General features: G+C 40.8%; 1 pseudogene across 1 annotated transcript; it reads left to right on the forward strand.

Annotated features, from left to right (window-relative positions):
- Positions 1–7286: 7286 nt before the first annotated feature.
- Positions 7287–20928, forward strand: LOC143875674 (putative LRR receptor-like serine/threonine-protein kinase At1g14390; annotated as a pseudogene). The gene is made up of 7 exons (XR_013250163.1): positions 7287–9017; positions 9304–9437; positions 18994–19237; positions 19326–19534; positions 19688–19737; positions 19939–20050; positions 20442–20928. The product of XR_013250163.1 is annotated as a putative LRR receptor-like serine/threonine-protein kinase At1g14390 (transcript).
- Positions 20929–23109: the final 2181 nt, after the last annotated feature.

Here is a 23109-nt window from a genome sequence, read left to right on the forward strand (position 1 = left end):
AGAATTACGGGGATTCGCAGGCGAACGATAGGAAGGTGTTCGAGGAATCCTTGGCAGATGCGAGAAAGCTTCAGGCAGATGGCTAGGCTGAGCTTCAGAGGGTAAAGGACGAACTTAGCCGTGAAAAGGAGATCTGTGCTAACCTCGAAAAAGTGCGGGACGAGGTTGCGCAGCGTGAAGGAGAGATTCAGTCCCGGGCGATTGCCGAGTTTCGCCAGTCTCAAGAGTATCAAACGAATATGGCACTTCATGTCCTGGAGTTTGAGGCGTACGGGTTCATTGACTGTCGGAACCAGGTTAAGGCCATAGACTCCACATTTTCCGTTGACAGGCTGGAGGTACCACCGGGGACCGAACTTTCCGAGGGAGAGGATTCGGAGGCGACTGAAGCGAACGAGACAAACCTTGCGGTTGCGTCTCCTGGAGTGGAATCCTCTGTCCCGCCCGTGGGAGCGTCCTCTATTGGAGAAGATCTGGAGAAGGATGTTTAGGGGTAGGGCCCTTGCAATTTTCTTTTCGCTTTTGTTATGAATTGGATCTGTAAAACTAAATTTTACTGTGGTGTGTGGCGGAAGGGTTCGTCCTTCGAGGCGATCCCTACTCATGGTGATGCTTTTGAAATATTTTTACCTTTTTGCTGGTCATAGTAAATTTTTTCCTAATTCTTGCAATATATTGATTTGTTTTTTGAAGCAGTACTTTGTAGATAGACTCTTCACTGAGCCTCTTTGGGCATCGGTTTATGAGTCACATCCTTCAAGTAGATAGATTCTCTATCGAGCCTCTTTGGGCACCGGTTTATGAGCCGTATCTTTCAAATAGATAGGCTCTCTACTGAGCTTCTTCGAGCACCGGTTGATGGGCATATCTTTTAAGTAGATAGACTCTCTACCGAGCCTCTTTAGGAACCGGTTTATGGGTCATATCTTTTAAGTAGTTAGACTCTCGTCCAAGCCTCTTCGAGCACCGGTTTATGAGTCATATCTATTAAGTAGATAGACTCTCTACCGAGCCTCTTTGGGCACCAGTTTATGAGTCATATCTTTTAAGTAGATAGACTCTCTACCGAGCCTCTTTGGGCACCGGTTTATGAGTCATATCTTAAATAGACTCTCTACCGAGCCTCTTTGGGCACCGATTTATGGGTCGTATCTTTCAAATAGATAGACTCTCTACCGGGCCTCTTCGGGCACCGGTTTATGGGTCGTATCTTTTATCCTTCGTTTGTAGCTTGTTTAGTTTGGAGATTTGTTGATGTAATCGCTCTTGCGGATGGAGAATCGAAAAGGAGATTTTATTACTTGGGGAGAATGATTACATGTCTGCAATATCACAAAGACAAAGAACAAACACATAGATTTATTGGAAATAAGGAAATGAAAACAAATTACATTCTTGCCTACTGGTAGAATTTCTTCAGATTTGAAATGTGCCAAGTGCGGGGAATGGGGTTGCCCTCTAAGTCTTCCAGTTGGTATGACCCAGGCTGGAGAGTGTGGGATACGCGGTAGGGTCCCTCCCAGGTGGGAGCCAATTTTCCCAAGTTGCGAGGGTTGGAGACTTCGGATCGTCGCCCGTCCTTATTAGTCTTCCTTCATCCTAGAGTTGTAGTATCGGGCGACTCTGTGTTGATACGCGGCCATCCTGACTCGGGCTTTTTCTCTAGTTTCTTCAACGAGGTCGAGACTGCTCCTTAGGTGGTTGGGATTGGCCTTTTCATTATATGCTTCAAGCCTCGGAGAGTGGGCCCCAATCTCGACGGGTATGACCGCGTCCACCCCAAAGGCAAGGCTGAATGACGACTCTCTTGTTGCGGTTCTGGGGGTAGTTCGATAGGCCCAGAGGAGATTCGGTAATTCTTCTGCCCATAAGCCCCGGGCGTTTTCTGCGCGTTTCTTCAATCCCTGTAAGAGAGTCCGATTGGTTACTTCCACTTGTCCGTTAGCTTGTGGATGACCGACTGAGGTGAACCGTTGATCGATACCGAGTTTTTCGCAAAAATCTTTGAACCGTCGGCTCGTAAATTGGGTCCTGTTGTCGGTCACAAGGACCTGCGGAATACCGAAGCTACGAATGATATCATTATAGAAGAAGTTTTCCGTTTCTTTGGAAGTAATCTTCTTCACTGCCTTAGCCTCGACCCACTTGGTGAAGTAGTCAATGGCAACGTACATCATTCGGTGTCCCTTGGTCGAGTTAGGAAAAGGCCCTAACAAATCCAATCCCCACATAGCGAATGGGACTGGATTGGAGATGGGTTTGTAAGGAACTGCAGGAAGACGAGGTACGGTAGCGAACTTCTAGCATTGCTTGCATTTTCTGACAAACTCAGATGCGTCTTGCTGGAGAGTTGGCTAGAAAAATCCTCGGCGAAGGATCTTGTGAGCCAATACCTTTCCGCCCGAGTGATTGCCACAGATTCCTTCGTGGACTTCTCTCATGGTGAGTTCCGCAGCGAAGGGTCGGAGACATTTCAATAAAGGCCATGAAAAGGACCGCTTGTATAACTCCTGTCCATCGAAGATATAATTGGCGGCCTTGGCGACCAGGCGACGAGCTTCCTTTCTATCCGAGGATACGACACCGTCTTTTAAGTACCGTACTGTAGCATCCATCCAACTAGGTTCCTCGTTGAGTTGTAGGACTTCTTCTTTCTCAATGCTAGGTTGAGGGAGGATCTCGGTGTAGATGTCCTCCGGCTCAAACATTCTGGACGAGGCCATGTTGGAGAGAGCGTCAGTGCGGGTATTTAAAGTTCGGGGAACTTGCATTATCTGGAATTCTTCAAAGGTGGAGATTTCCTTTCTCACATTTTCTAGGTATTTGATCATCCGCTCTTCTTTAGCTTCGCTGAAGCCATTTACTTGGTTGGCCACCAATTGCGAATCACTGTGGACTCTGATCCGATTGACTCGTAATTTGGTGGCGAGAGCTATTCCCGCGATCAAAGTTTCGTATTCCGCCTCATTATTGGATGCTTTGAAATCTAGTCGCAGGGCGTACTCTGCAATAAAATTGTCCGGTCTTGTTATGACTAAGCCGGCACCACTGCCCCGGCATTGGAGGAGCCGTCCACGTACAACATCCACAGTGGATCTTGGTTCTGTTGGATCAGAGTCGGTTCTTCGGCTGGGAGACTTGGTCCTTCGGATTCCTCTATCGGTACTGTACGTCTGGATCTGGTTGAATATGGAGAAGGCATCCATGAAACTTAGCATCTCATGCCCGGCGGTGGCATCAATGAGGTGATCGATCATTGGTAATGGGTAACAATCTTTGGGACAGGCTTTGTTGAGATCCGTGAAATCTATGCAGATTCGCCATTTGCCATTGGGTTTTTTGACCATCACAATGTTGGCCAGCCACTCCGGGTAGCGGATTTCTCTGATGAATTTGGCATCGAAGAGTTTATCTACTTCTTCCTTGATGTGCTTTTGTCTGTCGACGGCGAAGTTACGTTTCTTTTGCTTGACCGGCTTGGAGTTTGGGTCCACGGGTCCACATTCAATTTGTGGACCGCTACATTGGAGGGAATTCCCTGCATATCGGAGGCGGACCAGGCGAAGATATCGGAATTAGTCTTTAAGAAATTGACGAGATCAGTTTTAAGTTTACCTAACAGGAGAGAACCCATTAGGACGGTTTGTTCGTTGGCACCGGGGAACAGAGGAATTTTCGTGAGTTCCTCGACCGGTTCTCCCTGCTTTACCTCAACTCGAGGGTTGATACCGCCTATGAAGAAGGTTTCTTTGGCGGCCTTTTTCTTTTTCAACAGGACGGCGTAGCACTCGCGGGCTTTCTCTTGGTCGCCAATAACCTCTCCTACGCCAAGTTTTGTGGGAAACTTTATTTTCAAGTGGGCAGTGGTTTCAGCGCTGGCCTTCCGATGATTCCATTATAAGTGCAAGGGGCGTGAACTATTACAAAGGTTTGCATGATGGTACGTTGGATCGGGTGAGTACCAAATGTTACAGGGAGTTTGATTTTCCCTCGTACCTTGACTTCTCCTCCGAAGAATCTGAAGATGGACCAGTCAACAGGCTCCAGCCTATCACGGCTGATGTCCATTTTGGCGAAGGCGTCTTGATGGAGGACATTGACTGAGCTCCCAGTGTCTATCAAGATTCGCCTCACGTTAAAGTTGGCGATGGTGAGTCGGACTACCACAACATCATCATGCTGCCGATCTATCGTTCCATAATCTGCCACTGTAAAGGTGATAGGCACCCTGATACTTGGGTCCGTCCTTGACTTCTTGGAGGGGTTTTCTATGGAGTTGATTTGTCCCGCATAAAGGGCGCGTCCTTCGTCGGTCAGTCCTCCGGACGCTGGACCTAGATGGTGTCGATATTTCTGGTGATTTTAGGTGCTTCCTCCTGATCCGAAGCTCTTTGCCTACTGTTTTCTGCACGGTGGTTTGGCGAGCGACGATGTTCTTCCGGCCGGTGTATTTCAGATCGGGGTTGTTGCTGGCTCCTTGGGGGATTTTGAAGGTAACAATCAATCTGACTCAGTCCCGCGAGTATTTTGATTTCATTCTTCAGATGATAGCAATTGTCGGTGGTGTGCCCATGATCTTGGTGAAAACGACAATATTTGTTAGAGCTTTTACCCTTTCCCGAGTTTCTCATTCTTTTGGGCCAGTGTATGGGTTCTCTATCACGAATTTCGTACAAGATATTTGAGATGGTGTTGTTCAATGGAGTGTAGTTGACCCTATCAAACTGGGGATTTGGGGCGCGATGATTCTGTCGATCGTTGTGTCTTGCCTGCTTATGACTTGGTAGCGCCCTAGAGTCGTCTTTTCATTTTTCGGTTCCTCGGGAGTTCTCCAACTCCCTTTCCATGGCGAATGATTCCTCATTATTGATGTATCTGTCCGCAGTGGCCATGAGTTCTTGGAGGTCGCGAGGAGGATTCACATTCAAGGCGACTTTCATCTCTCTATCTCGGATGGCATGGTGGAGTGCGGCGCGAACCATATCGAAGTTCGGTTCGTTGGAACCGACCGTTGAACTTCCGTAATGTTTCATTTTTTCCTTGCCGTAAAGCCAGAAGAGCGTCAGCTGGTTTCTTTCGGGGCCGACTGTTAATGAAGTAAGCGACAAACTCCTTTCCCAATTCGTGAAATGACTCGATGGAGTTGGGCGTTAATCGACTGTACCAGTTGCTAGCATCTTTGTTTAGGTAGGCGAAAAAGGCTTTGCACATCGTGGCGTCTGAAGCATTCCTGATTACCATCGCACGGCGGTAGGTTTGGAGAAACTCAAGAGGGTCAGATGATCCGTCATAGAGGTCTAACCGAGGCATATCCGAATTCGTAGCGACGATGGCATTGGCGATTCTTGGGGTGAACGGGGAAGCGATCTCGCTATCCCATTCTGCTAGGAGGTCCGGATCACAAGGTGCCTTCATTTGCTGTTGAAGTTCTCTTATCTGACGCTGGAGAGCAGCCATGATGGTGGAGTTTTCGGGCTTATTATTTGCGGAGGTATCTGATTCTCGTTTCGATGGGCTAGATTCACGGGTTCCATCATCGAGTTGTCACCCCTTCGATGCTGATCATCACGGCGATGGTCGGGTGGCGGGCTGGTGATTGAGGCAGACCCTTATTGATGTTGGCAGGGTCTTTGACTCCGGGGATTTCGTCCTTCTGAGGGATCCTTGCTCCTCTGAAATCTCGACGGGATGAATTCCTTTGCGCGGTGGGTTTACAGGCGGAGGTGGTGCTGCCGGTTGGGGAGGGATCCTTTGGAGTACTTGTTGGAGGGCGGCCGCGACGCTTCCCAGTTGCCATGTGAGTTGGTTGAAGACGGTCATTGTTACCGGAGTGTCGCAGGAAATAACCATCTCTCCCGTCTCTTCCAGTGGCTTGCGGTCTCGTTGACTTGCTTGGCTTCTCGTAACCATTCCACCGTTAGGTTGGGAGGTAGCTTTCGACTTTGGCATAGACGGTCCCACGGATGGCGCCAATCTGATGACGCCAAAAATCTGACTATACAAACTAGCTTCGCAGAACCTCTAATCCTGCGCTCACAGAGAAAGCGTCAATGGGCCCGGAGTTGTGGCTCCGGACGACCACTTCCACACTCAAGTCAGAGATGGGCAATCACAGATGATGGACGGGGAATGGGACAGAGTTTATGTCAAGTTACCAGACCAAAGGAGAAGAGGGAGAATGGAATGCCTTTTGCTTGAGTGCGTAGCCCCTTTTTTATAGGGGAGGAGGTCCACGATCTTGGAGATATCAATTGTATCTTTGATTTAGCCCACGTGGAGCATGATGGCTGGAGAATAAGATCTTGGAGATATCAATCATACCTTTGATTTAGCCCATGTGGAGCATGATGGCTGGAGAATAAATCGTGGAGATGTAACTTCCGCTGATCATGGGCGGAGATCGTGGATGGTGACTTGGGCGGGACGTTTTGAATTCAAAAGCCGTACCTTACGTGTGATGGCCGTTCGGATTAGTCGTTTGGGGGCGAGATCCCCGCGATTGTGTTTGATTTCCCTGGTAGCTCGGTACCGGTCAAGGGAGAAGTATCAAGGAGGCCCAATCAATGTTCGTTACTGAGTGTTGCTGCGGGGGTTGTATTGATCCAGTTGAATAATGGAGAAAGGGTTTGAGGGTCGGTACCGTGAATGCCGATTTTTACCCCCAACAGTATGTTTGCTCTCAAACACATGAATAGGGTGGGGCCCACCATGTATACCAATTCTCACTATCTCCACCTAAATCCATACATAGAGTCAGGCCCACCATGTTACAACATTTATTTGTTGTGTGGGTCCGACCACCCAAATTCATATTCATGTATAATGGGGGGCCTACCATTTTGCATCTTGCTTTGATAGGGTGGGCCCCACGATTTTAATGGAATGATAAATACAGTAGTTGGATTGTTGGGTGATTTGGTTCTTAATGGAAGGAAGGAATCTAAAGATGTAGACTTGCTAAAATCCATGCCCTCTCAGATCTTAGCTCACTTCCCAACGCTCCTTCTCACACTACGCACGTGCCGCCGACACGTCCACTTTCTTACAGATTTTTAGCCTTGCTCCTCTTTTTCTACAGAAAGCTGTCCTCTTCCTTTCTCTGCTCTGCTCTGCACTACTCTACTCTTCGGTTCCTTTCACTGAGCAATTCTCTTCTCAACTTATTTTCTTAACACCCACTTCAAATTATCTTAGACCCATCTTTTGAAGCTCTTATTTTTAAATTTAATTGCTGAAATGTTTGAACCTTTTTTGTTTTTCTCTTTCCTTTTTCTATTTCTCTAACAAATGATACATCTGGGTTTGCTCATCTTTCTGGGTTTTTTTTTGTTATAACTTATAAGTACTTAAAATTCACAACCATGAAAATATTTCATGGTCTTTCTTAGTCTGTAGATTTTACACTCCATTTTGCACCAAATTTCAGCTTTGTTTGCTATCTTGAGTTTCAGTCCCTCCACAATTAATTTCCATAAATGGAAAAGACTAAGATTTAGACTCAATTCTGTGACTAATTTCTAGTCTTTTAGTTTCCAGTAATAGAAAATTTGGAGTTCTTGTTTATTTGCTTCTTTCTTATATTGCTGAATTTTCATTTATGTGATGTAGGACATTGTTTGTTGTTTTCTTTAGATTTCTTATTTTCCTTTTTGTTTATTTCTTAGTTCTATTTGCATTAGGATTATTTACAGATAGTAATAGTTATGTATAAATTAGGAGTCTAAATCGCCGCATTAGAATGTAAATATTTTTATCTGTGTTGTTTCTACATTTACCAATCTTTTCTTCTCAACCATGGAAAAACCTCATGGTTTTACCTTCCTTACAATTCTCATTTTCTTTGTTCTTCCATTCTCTTTTGCTCAATTGCTTCCCTCTGAAACCATGGCCTTGTCCCGATTTCAACGCATTTTGGAGTACCCATCTGTTCTCAATGGCTGGAACAGGTGGACTAATTTTTGTTACATTCCTCCTTCTCAGTCTCTTAAAATCGTCTGCTTGGGAAACCGAGTAACCGAATTAACTGTCATTGGAAACAAAGGATCCCCTTATCCCAGTAAGGCCTTTTCCATCTCTTCTCAAACTCTATCTTCGAATTTTCGATTGATTCTCTTTTCACCACTCTTTCTAAGTTGTCAAGCTTGAAGGTGCTGTCACTTGTGTCATTGGGTTTGTGGGGGCCTTTACCTGCAAAAATCAATCGATTTTCGTCTCTTCAAGTACTGAATATAAGTTCAAATTTTATTTATGGGAAAATCCCATTGCAAATTTATTCTTTGACCAGCATTCAGAGTCTTATTTTTCATGATAATTTGTTCAATGGAAGTGTTCCTGATCTTAGTAGCTTAACAGTTCTTGAAGAATTGGACTTGGGTTGCAATATCCTCGGACCGGAGTTTCCCTCATTGGGGAATAAGCTTGTCAGTCTAGTATTGAGAAACAATTCTTTCCACTCTAGTGTTAATTCTGAACTTCAGTCCTTTATCAGCTCCAAAGATTAGATATCTCTTTCAATCAACTTGTGGGGACAATCCCATCTCTTTTGTTCTCTTTACCTTCAATTCAGTACTTGGATTTGGCTGGTAATAAATTGTGTGGAGCTCTTCCAATGAATACATCTTGCAGAAATGGACTCAATTTTGTGGATCTCTCTCATAATCTTTTGATTGGAGGTTTGCCTCCCTGTGTCCGTTCAAATTCTTCAGACCGAATTGTGTTGTATTCATGGAATTGTTTGTCTTCTGGGGATTCAAAGTATCAACATTCAAACTCATTTTGCCATGTAGAAGCTTTGGCTGCAGTTATGCCTAGTAAACAGAAGGAAACATTGAAAACCAAGTTAGGCCTCTTACTTGGAATTGTTGGGGGAATTGTGGGATCCTTGGTAGCATGTATGATGTTAATATGCATGATAGTTAGGAGATTGGGGAAAAAGAATGAAAGAAACTCTAGATCTCAGAAATCTGTCGTAGGAAAAATGTCAGTTCAGATATCCCCAAGACTGGGTACTGAATCTAGTAAGCTGTTCTTTCTCTTCCACCATTATTCATTGCTATCTATCTATAGAATAACCATGAATGATATTTCTTTCACTTTACGATCCTTGAAAATTTCAGTAGAAATGTATCCAAGTTTTCCAGACTTGCGTCTATGGTTTAAGGGCCTAATCTTTCTGAATTTCTTTTGTAATGTTTCTGCTTGGTAGTGTATATAGACTTTTGTAAAAGGATTCTTTCATGGAGCATTCAATGTTTCTTTGATAGGAATGATTAAAATATGTGAAGCCAATTTTATCTTTGACAGGGCATATGTCTCAGGCAATGAGGCTAGGAGCACTTGGGCTCCCACCATATCATGCTCTTACTCTGGAGGAACTCGAAGAAGCAACAAATAACTTCGAGCCGTCGAATTTAATGGGGGAAGGATCTCAGGGTCAGGTATGAGAGTGAATGTATTTCGGATGGAAAATATCACCTACTACTCTTAATAATAATCTTATATATTTGTTCGAAATGCTTGGGGACAAATGATCATGTAATAAAATGTTTCAGTATAATGTTGACTGTGTCACCCTAGCCATTGCATAGATTAATGAAGGCGACAGAATAGGTAGATCATATACGAAATGTTAATACACTCTAAAGAAAGGATAAGGGAATGATGTTGTATTTTCCTTCTTCTATCTAGACTTGAATGGACTACCCAAGTTGTGGCTCTAACCATGACATAAAAGTGAATGTTTCCAATGTATGTGCCTGTGAGCATTGAAACAAAACTGATTACAAAAAATAGATGATAGATTTTTAACATCTGGTAGACCTCAACGAGTCCTGTTTATTTGCCCTGTTGCCACCATAATTTAAACAGCCTATCTCCTTGATCAAATGGCTATCTTTTAGTGCTTTGCCAAGAACAATTTAACTGTTGATTTTTGGACTATGCCTGTTGTGTCAAACTCTTTTGAATACTAAATATTTTGTTCGTGGGTTCAACACAAAAATCCCCTCAAATTTCAATCTATTAAGTGGTAAGGTAGTGTAGACACCCCATTTTGACCGAACCCTAGTAGCGTCGTTAGATTAGAAATCCTGCTAAATCAGCATTTTAGAGTCCCAATTTGTACCTTAGGATAGGAATCCGTTAGAGTTTACCTAGCAAACGAGCGAAGTTTCTAGTGTAGCGTAGTGTAGGAATAAGAGTGGTGATTTAGCCAGAAAAGGGGGTTTGCTGGAACCTAGAAAGCCAGTTCAAATTTACTGCAGCGGGCTGTCCAGAAAGATATATGGGTGTGCAGATTAATGTGTAGTATAATTAGAGGGTGCATTATCCGGGAGCAGGGCAGTTTGGTAAATAGGAGATTCCTTCCTTCCTTTCTAAGTTACAATTAGGCCTAATCATGAGTTAATGACGTTTAAGGCTAAGATTAGTTATGAAAGAATATTAAGAAGCTTTCTTGGAAGCTTCCTAGGAGGTTTCGAGGCTTTTGATCTCAGCCCTTTATTCATAAAGGCAATTTGAAGGGCTAGGATCATAGAAAGGAAAGAGAATTTCTTGCCTTGTTTTCTAGTTGGACCCCCCCTGTAGGTTAGAAAATGTACAAAATACACTATAGGTGGCTGTCTAAGTAGGGAGGGGGGGGGGTCTGAATATATCATTTTCCCTTTCATAAAAACCCATCTGAATTAGGGTTTTAAAGGGGAGAGGAGATTTTTCGTTGAAAATTTCTCAGAGGAGAGGGAGAGAAATAGAGAGCATAGAGAGAGTGAGAGAGGGATTTCGGCCTTCTTCTCCGGCATCATTTCCAGCCGGATCTATCATTTCCACCCCCACCACAACCATCTTCTTATTCTTCTTCTTCTTCCCTTATCTCCACCATCACCATCTCTGCAACCCACCTCCACCATCACCATCTCTGCAACCCACCTCCACCATCACCATCTCTCAGCCACATCTCAAAACCTCTCCTCCATTGACCTCTAAAATCCTAGATCTAGATCTAAACCCATTTACTCCGGCAACGGCCATAGATTCCGGCCAACACCTTCTCTGTAATTCGCATCTCTCCCTCTTTACCACCACCACCCAGATCCTATTCCATTTTCATTTTTGTTTATCCCCATCAAAACCCATCACCATCACAGCCGGCAACCCCTCTTCTCATTTCCCCAAGACCTCCTTCTCTAGCCTCATTTCCCGCCGAAAATCCGGTCATCCCATCCTCCACTGCTGGCCGATCGTCCACCATCATCACCGTACCCCATCGGAGAAGAAAGGAGCTTGGGCTCCACCTCATCCGACGGGCCACCATAGCCTCACCTTCTTCCCCTATTAAACCTCCCATTTCTCTGTTTTTCATCACCATCTCTAACCCAACCCCAGCCTAAAATTTGACCCCAAGCAACCACCTCATTTCAATATCCACCGCCACTCAGAAACCCACATCAAATTCTCCACCACCATCATCTTCCATCAGCCCAACAATCCAGGAAACCCTTTTTGATTTTTATCTCCACCATCACCCTTAGCTCCTTCCTCAAGCTCTTGTTTAATTTGTTCCAAAGCACCCTCTCCATTGCAATTCACTCAAACATAGTTCTAATCCCTAGATTTAAGATTCTCTTCTACTTGGGTTTCACCCATTTTCTGAGACCGAAACTTCCTAGTTCAGATATGTTCCTATGGTCAGTAATTTCAAAAAGTGGAGAGAAGAAGAAGAGGAGGCTTTGGACCAGAGCAATTTATTTAGGCTTGCTGGCGTTGGATAGAATAGAAAGTGATCAGCGTTGGTGAAATTCTGGATTTCGTGAGTTGCGTGATTTGGGGCAAAGAAAGAGGGATCTTCATTTTTTCTCTCAACCGGGTATGTATTGGGGTTTATGCATTATATTAGTTTTCTCGTATATATTCTTTATGACTCCGGAGTTTACTTTGCTTATCATTGTTATCCTGTTATTCCATTTTTAGTGGCCAGTGCTCATGGAATCTGTTTGGGCATTACTTGGTTTTTTTTTTTTTTTTTTTTTTTTTTGAAAATTAAATAACCTTTTCATTTAAATCCAAACCCAAACCCGGACCTCGGACCCCGGCCCGGCACGGCACGCGTTTGTTTTTACACATGCATTACTTGGTATTTTGATTTGCATTTTACTGTCACAATACAAACTTATCACGCCAGGTGGCGCATTGAGCCTCCTGTTTCTTGCTACTCTTTTTAATAATATATGTCGTTATCCCGCAAAAAGGAAAAGCTTTGAGTCTCCTGTTTTGGAATTGATTCCCATGGTTCTCATTCTTTATGCATTTTGAATAATCAGTTTCATCTATGTAGTCATTTGCTTTATGAGAATTTTCTGTTTGGACTTTGGATAATGATAAAGATAAAGTAGTATCTTGTATATGGGCGCCAAGATGTTTTACTCTTAGAATCCAGCGGATGCAATGTGCCATAGCAAAGCACATGTTACATGCGAATTTTCAGTTTGGAATCCTTATGTTAAATTTTGATGGAGCATGTCCCCAGATATTTCTACTTATTTATTCTGTTCTTATATATGGCATGCCTTGAGGGGCTCAATGTGACTCTTTCTTATTTTGGATGTCATTTGTAGAATTTTCTTTTATGGATTGATTTGCAGTTATGGTTTTATATGTAGGTCTGTTCTGGATGGTTAAGGTATAACTTCAATTAGCGTTAAGCTCCGCGCTTCATTTTAATTTTCTTACCATCCTAGTAAGGTTATTGTGGCTATTTTCATCTTAGAATCGGAGAGGACAAGTCTCAAGGTCCTTGTATTTATTCTATTTCTTGTGCACAACATGCTTAGAGCGTTTGACTATGATTCTACTGTTTATGGAGGCCGCTGTTTTCATCTATGACTTGATTATTATATGTCATTTTCATCTAACTGTATTATGGATGGTTAAAACTTAACTGCACATTGTAGGGTTCACCTCGAACTGCATGCTTCACTTTGCATTTTATTTGCAGGTGCACGGTTATTTTTATTATTTTCTTCTTCTTGTTTTTAAATTTAAAACTTTGAATTTCTGGACGCCTATAATATTCGTTCGAGTGGATAGGTTCTAATTGCTAAACGTCTCTCTTGCTGTGTGGTTATTACATGTTTGCACTTTGCAATGTGAGAACATTTTTTTATTTTTTCTTTTTTGAATGGTAATGTGGGAACAAATTCCTCATGTCTTAATTCTGTAATTGTTTCTTTGTTATATGGTAGGGTATACTTTCTTAGAAGTTTTAGTTTAGGTTATTTCCTGTTTTGAATTTATTGAGGTTCATGATTTTTCAATAAATACGAGTTTGGCTTCTTGTGGTGGATGTCAAAACTGTAGATCTTACTTTTATATGGTCCAATTGGAGAAGTTTTGTACAAGATTGTTTTACACTTTGAATGCTTCAGTTTGGTTGTGGCTGATTTGTTTTATGATGAAGTTGCAGTGGACCCCTTTTTTTTTTTTTTTATGGCACAGGGTACCCCTGCCCTGTTTAGGAGTCCAACCTTCGTTCACTAAATATTATGGCCTGTAGTTAAATTAAAGCATGAACCTGGGTATACCTTTTCTGCAAGAGCCCAGTTCAAAACTCCACTTTGACTATGTGTGTGTAATTTGTGACTTATTTCTCTACATGGACTTTAGGGTCGTGGGTATTGGTCGATACAGAAAGGAAGGTGTGTATTATCTATAGTTGTGATCTTTTCTAAAATTAGTTTCCTATTTGTACTAGGGTATTTCATTAAGAAATCATTGTTGGGAAGGTGTGTATTATCTATAGCTTGTTTATTGTATTATCTTTAGGTAGAGTGTTCGTAGTCTTTTAGGTGCCCTTAACCCAAAAGTAGCCAATTCATTGCAAGGGCAAGGAAAGAGTCATCTAGAGCCCTATTAGGAGACATACCTTGTCTCATGAGGCAGTTCTCTTTTGAAGACAAGCTTCATTGTTTAGAGTTTATCTCTTAGGGTGTATACCTTGGATTTAGCGTTACAGGAGTCCGCCCATAGGAGGCTTTGTCTCATTTATAGAATTCATCATTTTAGGAGGCTTGCCTAGCCTCATTTGTGGAATACCCTCATAAGTAGAAGACTAACTTAGTTTTTTTAGTTGCCTTGACCTTGCTTATCAGTACAAGGGTGATGATAGGGGTACTTGGAGCTCACCTCTGTGTCTAGGAGGCATGCCTTGCTTCGTTTATAGAACCCCTAATTGGAGACAAGCCTTGTCTCATTTAGAGAGTTTTCCCTTTAGGAGGCCTACCCAGCCTCATGTTAGAGTCTCCCCTTTTTCTAGAGTAAGTTTTTGACTTATTTACCCTTGTTTTGATAGTGTTATTAGAGAGTCTCTGACTCATTTGTATCTCTTCTTTGGTGTTGGTAGCTAGGGGTTTCTCCTTTAGAGTTGTTGTCGTTCTTCTTTATTAGAGACTAGCACAGTCTTATTAGAGCTTTGCTTACTTAGGATTTTAGATTGTTTTCTTTGTTCTTGGGGCACTTGTTTACTTGTTCGTGGATTGTTTCATCTTATTTTGGGATACTAATTTGTTGGTTTGGGGTTTCCCCTTTACCCTAAGGGTTTTACCCTAGGGTGTTGCATTGTGTGTTCCCTTTGGCCTTTGACCAAAAGGGTGAAAGCATTTGAAATTTTAAAATCCAGAACATTTGAAATCTTAAAATCACAAGAACATTGAAATCATTTAAAATCACAAAAACATTAGAAATTTGAAACCAAAAAACAATTAAACATTTTAAAATCCAAAAACATCAGAAATTTAAAACAACAAAAACATTTGGAAAAACATTGGAAGCATTTGAAAATAAAAAAACATTTGAAAACATCAAAAGCCTTAAATCATTTGGAGTGTTAAATTTTAGTGGTAGTTAGGAGAGTTCGATTTTCGAACTATGTTGGCTTGATCCTCTTTCACGAGGTACGTAGTGCAGTTTGGAATCTTTATCCCAAGTCCAGCCAAACTTTGTAAATAAATCATTTGAATTCTTTAAAAAGCACAAAAATCTTTTAAAACCTTGTTTTCAACAAGATCTTCCTCTAGAGTTAGGAGTTTGTCCTAGATAGAGAGTTTAGAGTTAGGAGTTTGTCTTTTGATGTGTTGTGTGTTTTGTTTGTATTTGTGTCAGAGTTAGGAGTTTGTCGCGTCTCCGTCCAGTCAGTTGGCGATTCACATCGCCGACTGATGACTAGGCCTAGGATGCGTTAGAGATCCCATTGTTTTCCTTAGGACACACAGCCTAGTTACACATAGGTTGTAGGAACCACCTGCATTAGCTTAGGGCTAACTTGCGTTTAGTTAGGGCATATAGGATGTCCTAAAATCCACAATCCACTGGAATTTAAATAATTGCACAAGAAGCTTTAATAACTAGTCCAGTCTTTCAGGTGGAGTCTAGGATAGAGGTTTAGATGCCTTAGGCATCATAGCTTAGAATAGGTGCGACGAACTACGTTGCTTTGATTCTCGTGGAGGCGGGGATACGTAGGCAGCTTTAGATGAATATCAGACCATCCAAAGAATCGGGCGAAATCATTTAGAGTTTAGGATTTGTTGTGTTGCGTCTTGTGTGGTATCAAGTTATATTGCATGTTTTGTTGTGCTTTCATATTTTCCTGTGCAGACCTTATACCTTTAGCTGTAGCATGCATGCATTTGTCCACCAGAACTTAGACACCCATTAGGTATGTCACTCATAACCTAGCTGTGATTATGTGACACTTCTTTCGTTCATCTCGTGTGTGCTTATTATTTAATCCCCGGGACATGCATGATTAGGTAGACGTTTTCTCAGGGATATTTCGTTCCCATTTCACATGATTTTGCCCAAAATTCTTTGGAGTTAATAAAAAAATGGCATAAGAGACTAAGTGCTTGCACTCGGACGAATTGGGGGTGCTCTTCGGACCTTCTCCATTCGTAACCAGGCAGGAGCCTATATATATATATATATATAGGCCGACTCCACCGACGCAGAAACGTCGCGACTCTCCACAAAACTAATCCTCTGAAAGCCAGGAGCCTTATGTTCCATATGGAAAAAGGGGTCATACGAGTCAAAAGGGGTGAACGTGCCCCCCACGGGGGGTTGATCGCAAGAGCCAGGCGCAAACGCGAACCAGACAGTACAACCAATGCCCATGCAGACCAGAACCAGGAAACGCCCATAAAAGCCGTTGGAATACGTAATGACCTCAACTATGAGTTTAGTAAACTTCTCGTTGACCAAACCGCGTAACCCAGCCCCGGAACTGCTCCAAGTAAACAACAATTTTAACGGAAGAGCTCCTTTATTTAAAGACAAACCAAGAGAATTACTCAAAAAAGACAACCTATCAAAGGATCTCGGTAACTGCAGTTCATTATGTAAGAACCGATCCTGACCCGGCAGAAAGCGAAAACTAAAACACATACGTAGGTTATCCGACTGGAATCTAAATGATTCCAGAAAATGGCGAGGGAGCTCTAGAAATGGAGCTCGTAGCTGCTCAATAATAGACTGGCTCAAAGGAGAAGATCTACAACAGTGTAAGATACGCTCACGATAACCATAAGACATATTTTGCACAAGACTCGTAGAAGAAGAAGAACAACCTCTGTCCTCCAAAGAAAAAGCGTCGGAGTCATTACATAGAGAAAACATTTGTAGGTTATTGAACTCTTCTAAAAACTCGAACCAAAATTGCTTATCCATTTTTATCTTTTCTTTTTTTTTAAGTAAAACTTGGCTTTCCCCTGACGTTAATATGAGCCGACTACCGAAACAGAAGGAGGTTACTGCGGTGACCAAGCTATGACTGCTACACGTGCACGCAACAAGAAAAGATTAGATAGATTAGTGAGCCTAGAAACCTTCCCGTAACTACCGAAAGTACCTGTCTAGCGTACGGAAAAGAAGGAATTCTCTGACCTACCTACCTCACTCGGCTAGCAACAGAAGGAATTCTCTTTTATAAACCGCTTGACTAAACGAAGAAAACCTTGACTAGTAAGGGCGCTAAGCCTTAACTATACAAGCTTGAGAGCCAAGCCCCTTTATTAGGTTGGTTGCTTGCTTAGGTTTGAAAGAGCTTGAAACTACTTCCTTCCCGAAACTCCTCTATCCGCTTGACCTTGAGTACTTCTCGCTTTAAAGGAAAAGAGTTCCGACTTCAGTTACAGTAGCAGGCGAGCGGAAAGGCTAAAAAGAAAGGAAATCTAAGCAATTGAACCTGCCAACTGTCTCTATCTCCAAAGCCGAAGATTCAATTTCACCGCTAACCGTAATCTTAAAGAGTTGTTGTGATCTTTTCTGCTTTCCCGGAAAGTGGAATTCCTAATCCGCTTGCTACCCGAATAACTTACTTTACTGACGAGCGTGTACCTCCCGAGACAAAGCATAGAGCTTGCTGGCTATTTGCTTCACACGACGACCAGAGGATGATTCCCGTAATATAGTCACTTGCTCTGAATTTAAGGCCTATATATATATATATATATATATATATATATTTCTGGTTATCTATTGCACAGAGGATTTGTTTTGGAGTTCCATGGCCTATCCATGGATGGCGACTCTGAGTTTGTTTTAGGTACGTCTTGGTTTGAGGATTTATCCTTGGATCAAGAGGTATCTCATTTATCACCACTTGTGCTAGGCTATGAGAGTGGCACTTATTTTGAGAGTTCCTTGGTAGAGCTCTCCTTCACATGTGGAGATCTTTGAGGATTGCAGAGGATCTCATGTCCTCAGCACCCATCCTCTCGGATCGGGGTCCACAGGTAGTGAATTTTATATAAAGTTATCCTCCTTATCAGTTCTCAATTCCCTTAGCAGCCTAACTCCCAAGTTATGAATGGATCAAGAGCAAAGAAGAAATGTTTTTAGGTGTTTAAAGTTAAAATCTGTCTGACGGATTCCACATAACTAAGCTGGTTTCCGAATTTTTTATCTTCTCAAAATTTGAACAAGTAATCACACGCGCTCATGCTAAAGATCTCAAAGTAATATAGGTTATTTGCATACATTATAGGCTTAATTCAGTCGGTAATAGTGTTCAACTCTATCGAAAAATATTTATTTTCACTTGTATGATTTGTTATTGTCAGTTCATTTTGAGTTTCCACACTTTTATAATTTCATGTAGTGAAAAGTTGGATCCTTCAAAATGCATCAATGCTCTGGTTTATATTTCCACAAGTACTTGATTGGATTTACTTTTTCTATGTTTGAAACTTCAGTTGGTCAATCATTGACTCGCCCAAATCAACTTGATTTCAGATCTACTGAGTCAGTAAAACTCGTTGATCCACCCGATGCAATCAACTCGCTGGGTAAATCATTGACTGCCTGATTCAACCCACTTTTGCTTTGGGTTAACTTCTTGAGCAATGATAAGATTTTAAGCACTACCATATCTCTCTCTAAATGGTGTCTTTCAATCACTAGTTATATTTCAATCACTAGTTATATTTTTAACCTAATTCATAAAACATACCAAGTGATTTTTCTACCTACGTAAGACAAATTTGGGAGCTATAGCTCATGAACTAAAGTAACTCAAGAGGACAGTAAATTACAGTTTTCTAGTAATGTCTATGTCATTAGAGTTTCAGACATGGGCATCTCGTAGGAGGATTTCAGATGCCATACATGTACTCACGAATTAAAATAAATGAAAAAGACAAAAGATTTGGACTGTTCTATTCAATGTCCCAGAAATAGGGATAACATTCCCATTTTCATATGTTGCAGTAACCTTTCCTGATTATGGTGTATCATACTGGACCAATATACAATATTTGAAAAACTGGAAGTTATTATTCTTTTGTGACTTTGGGTGATGATTCCATCGTCATATCTCCATGAATTTGATAGAATTTTGTAAATTAATATGGCTAAAACATCATCTCTACTAGACATAGACTGCTTCACTTTCAATGTTGACATCTGAATAATTTCACATCATCTTGGCTTCTTTTGCAATTTTAGTTGTACAAAGGCTGGCTCAGTGACGGATCAGTGGTCGTGGTGAGGTGTCTGAAACTAAAGCAAAGGCATGCTCTTAAAATCTTAAAACAGCAAATGGAAGTAATTTCAAAGCTCAGACATCGCCATTAGGTCAGCATTCTTGGACACTGCTTTGTCACTTATGAGGAATCCCCTAATGCCACTGATACCATCTTTCTTGTCTTCGAATACGTTTCAAATGGGACACTGAGGAGTCATCTTACTGGTAAGGGGAATAACCATTATCCTATTGCTTTTCAGCCATTAATATCTGAAATATCATAAGATTTCAATTCTTATAATTTATTTGGCAGAACGGCGAAAGTAAGAGATGCTGAAATGGCCACAAAGATTAGCTGCTGCTACGGGAATTACTAGAGGAATCCAATTCTTGCATACAAGAATTGTGCCTGGCGTTTTAAGAAATAATTTTAATATAAAGAATATTTTGTTGGATGAAAATCTCATAGCCAAAATTAGTGATTATAAGCTTCCAATACCATTTATCAATAAGATCACTAAGGTCAGCTCCACTTAGAGTGAATAGTTCAGTTTTTATTTTTTGTTAATATGAAGTATCTACATTTACTTAATACACACCTAATTTTATTGATCTTTTTTTTTGTTTGAACCAAAAGGTCTCAATTTCAGCTAATTTTCATCTTTAATAATGTAGGTCGGTTCTGAAAGCCCTTTCAATGGAGCAGAACTTGGCGATCTTGACAGGTAAACAACCACCTTTTTTGACATAATGCTTATAGCTGGAGTGTGTCTTATATAAAACCCAAATCAAAATTAAGTGTAGTTGATCATCGTCAGCCTAAAAAGTGTTTATATTTCTTACATGTGGGAGTGTATATAGTGATGACCACCAAGCATGTTACGGTGAATTCAGTGCGAATTGGTTTTTACTTTCTTTATCTGCAGTACTGGACATGGTGATAAAGAAGATGTTTATCAGCTGGGAGTTATTCTAGTAGAAATTATTACAGGAAATCCCATCACATCTCAGACAGAATTGGATGTCTTGAAACTTAAGGTAAACAACCCATTCCTCCATTTTACTATTAATGCATTTAGAGAGAGAAATTGAAATGTTTTTTTAAAACTATTTCTAAGCTATTAATCAGCTATTTCTAAAACATATTTCTAGTTTTTTTAAAACATGGAAATCTCTTCAGAAAATATCCAAGTGTTTGGATTATTCAAAAAAAAAAAAAAAACTCCTTTAATAACTGGAGAAAGAAGGTTTTGGTAGTATGTTAACGAAATGAATTCCTTGTATTAGGAAATTTTGAACCCATGATTGCAAGTTGTGACACGCCATTAGACATCAAGATTGAATCATGAATAGATTTTTAGTTCATCATAGTATGTTGAAATTTTAGTAATTTTTTTAAAGTTTATGTATGTTTTTTTGTGGTTCACAGCTAGAGAGAGGCCTAGCAGAAGGCCCGAAAAAACTGAGGGGGAAAAGTGATCCTTCCATTAGAGGTACTTTTGCCTATGAGTCCTTAAAAACTGCAGTTGAGATCATCATAAACTGTCTATTTGAAGATATTGGTTAGCGTCCATCGATAGAAGATGTTCTCTGGAACTTGCAGTATTCAGCTCAAGTTCAAGATGGATGGGCGAACAGCGAGAACCTCGGTACACATTCATAGAGATTAATGTATCCTTCATTTTGTATTGATTTTTATCACTTGGTGGTATTTCAAAAATTCGGATCATGATACTTGTTTGTATATTTCTACCCATCCTATTGTCCTATGATTCTTTCTATTTTTTATGACAGTGATTGATAATGAAGGGAGGATATGTTTAATGAGCAGGGGGAATAAGATGTCTTATAAAACGAGAAAATCCCGAAATAATCCCGAGATTTTAAGAAATATCAAGATATTTTCATTTTTATAATTCATTGTGAAATTAACATGATAATTTAATGATATTTTTTATTTTATACTTTTTTCTTAAATTATACATTTTTATTTAGCCTACTGATGATATTTGTTAGAAAATTAATCAACCTTAAGCGCAAATAGATCGTTACCTCTGCCATGATGATCAAATTGAAGGTGCAGATGATGCACTTATCTGAACGTTGAATACTCTCCTTGAAGAACTTAGTTTTGATGTGGCCTTCAGATCTATCCAAAGCCTTATGCTTAAATCAATGTGAATCCCAAGTAGGGCAACCACAAAACAGGGGGGTGGGAATTGGTTGGCTATTAAAATTTTAAGCTCTTTAAACTTTGATCTTTAATCCTAACCCTTTTGCTTATTAATCTTTAGTTGAGTGGTTAGCCAAGTAGAATGAAAATATAAACACGATAAGCATAACTAAGAGAAGAAAAGAAGATAAGGGAAAGAGAAATGTACACCAATAATTTATAGTGGTTCGGCCTTCAAACCATGGCATACTCCACTCTTCTCAAGTTTTGCTCCTTGATGAAATCTACTATTGCTATCCTCCCTAGTAGGCCGTATGTGAGCCCATACAAGCTTGAAGCTTCAAGGGGTTTAATATTGGTGTCCTTCCACCTTTACAATGAAAATGAATGAAGAATGAAGAAGAAATCTCTCACAATATAATACAAGTTGAGCATAATCCAATCTCTCAAAGGTTTTAGCCAAATCAAGACACAAGAGATGGAGAGAGTGGTTTTAAATCCAAAATAAAACACAATATCTTGTGATATTCATCTCATGATCAAGGGGTCAAAGACAAACACATATTATTAAGATATAATGCATGATTGGTGTGCCTTTGAAATGTTGAATATTTTTAAAATATTTTATTTTTTTAAAATAGAAAAATGAGATTTTTCAATAAGAAATTTGAAAGAGACATTTCTCTGTGTGAAATGATGTTTCCAACTAGAAGACACTTTAGGTTGTGAAAAAGTATTGTTTTAAAATGAAAGGGTACTTTTCATTTGACGTGGTGCCTTCTTATCCTTTTTATTTTCTATTAACAAAAAAAAGGCTTGCGGTCTCAAATTTAAGATAACTTTCTCCCCTTTAACTCTGCTCTTTTCCTATATGTAAGGGCATACTTGTCCAAAATTCGAGGTGTAGACCTTGTTCTTGGCGTATGCATTCTTTTTGTAGGGAATTTAACCGGGTAGAACTCGACCCTAAAAGCTAGTTGTTAGAAGAAGCGTGCCCATTCCCTTATAATCCACCCCCATCCATCTTACTTAACTGATGTGGGACTATTTTGCTTTTGCGTGGAACCCCAACAATTTTCGTGGGCCTTATTTCTGTGTAGCCACCTTCATAAGTGGAGAAAAAGAATCTATAAGAGAAAGCTTCGTTGTGCCTTGCCTACCTCTCTGTCTCTCCTATTATGATTCTTTGTTCTAAAGAGTCACTTTGTTCATCCACCGATATATATTTGTCACAACATGAAATGGGCGATTTAGATCAACCTAAGTTGACACCCACTATGTCCTAGTGGGGCATGCCCCATTGTCACACAATGAGGTGTGCCCAAATGAAACATATTGACAATACAATTACTCTACTCTACCGCGAATTGAGTATTGGTTTGGTGGCATATTTCTTACTCGGTTTTCTTGCATTTTTTCCCTTCCTTTAAAAATCAAACAAAGTTTGGAAATGCCATCTTTTTTAGGAAAAGATAAACGAAAATGGGTGAAAATATTAGAAAAGAATGGAAAAAGTATCATTTCCCGTATATACTCCAAAAGATTACCAACAATTTCAATGAAAGGTCTCTTAATCTCCATTTCAATTATCCATATCTATGCCGTGTTATACACTTCAGACGACCATCTGAATCACACTACCTACCAAGTTTCCCACCTTACATTCGTGGTGGTGGTCCCACTAATTATCAATTGTGTATTCCACATTCTCTTTTTGAAGGGAAATGATATCTAGCCCTTTTTTCTTCACTGGCCACCCCTGTTGAAAAGAGTAGTCATAAATACACTAGAGGGGTGGCCCGAGGAAGAAAAGGGGGCGAATATATCACTTCCCATATAAGGACACGAAAGGTCATTTCCAATCCACCATTTTCATCCCCATCCGACATGAGGCAATGTTGCAGGCATGGAATCCAAAGGAAAC

Source organism: Tasmannia lanceolata, unplaced genomic scaffold, assembly GCF_043159265.1.
Source record: "Tasmannia lanceolata isolate RefF3 unplaced genomic scaffold, GAP_Taslan_0.1 ptg000004l, whole genome shotgun sequence".
Classification (NCBI taxonomy): Eukaryota; Viridiplantae; Streptophyta; class Magnoliopsida; order Canellales; family Winteraceae; genus Tasmannia; species Tasmannia lanceolata.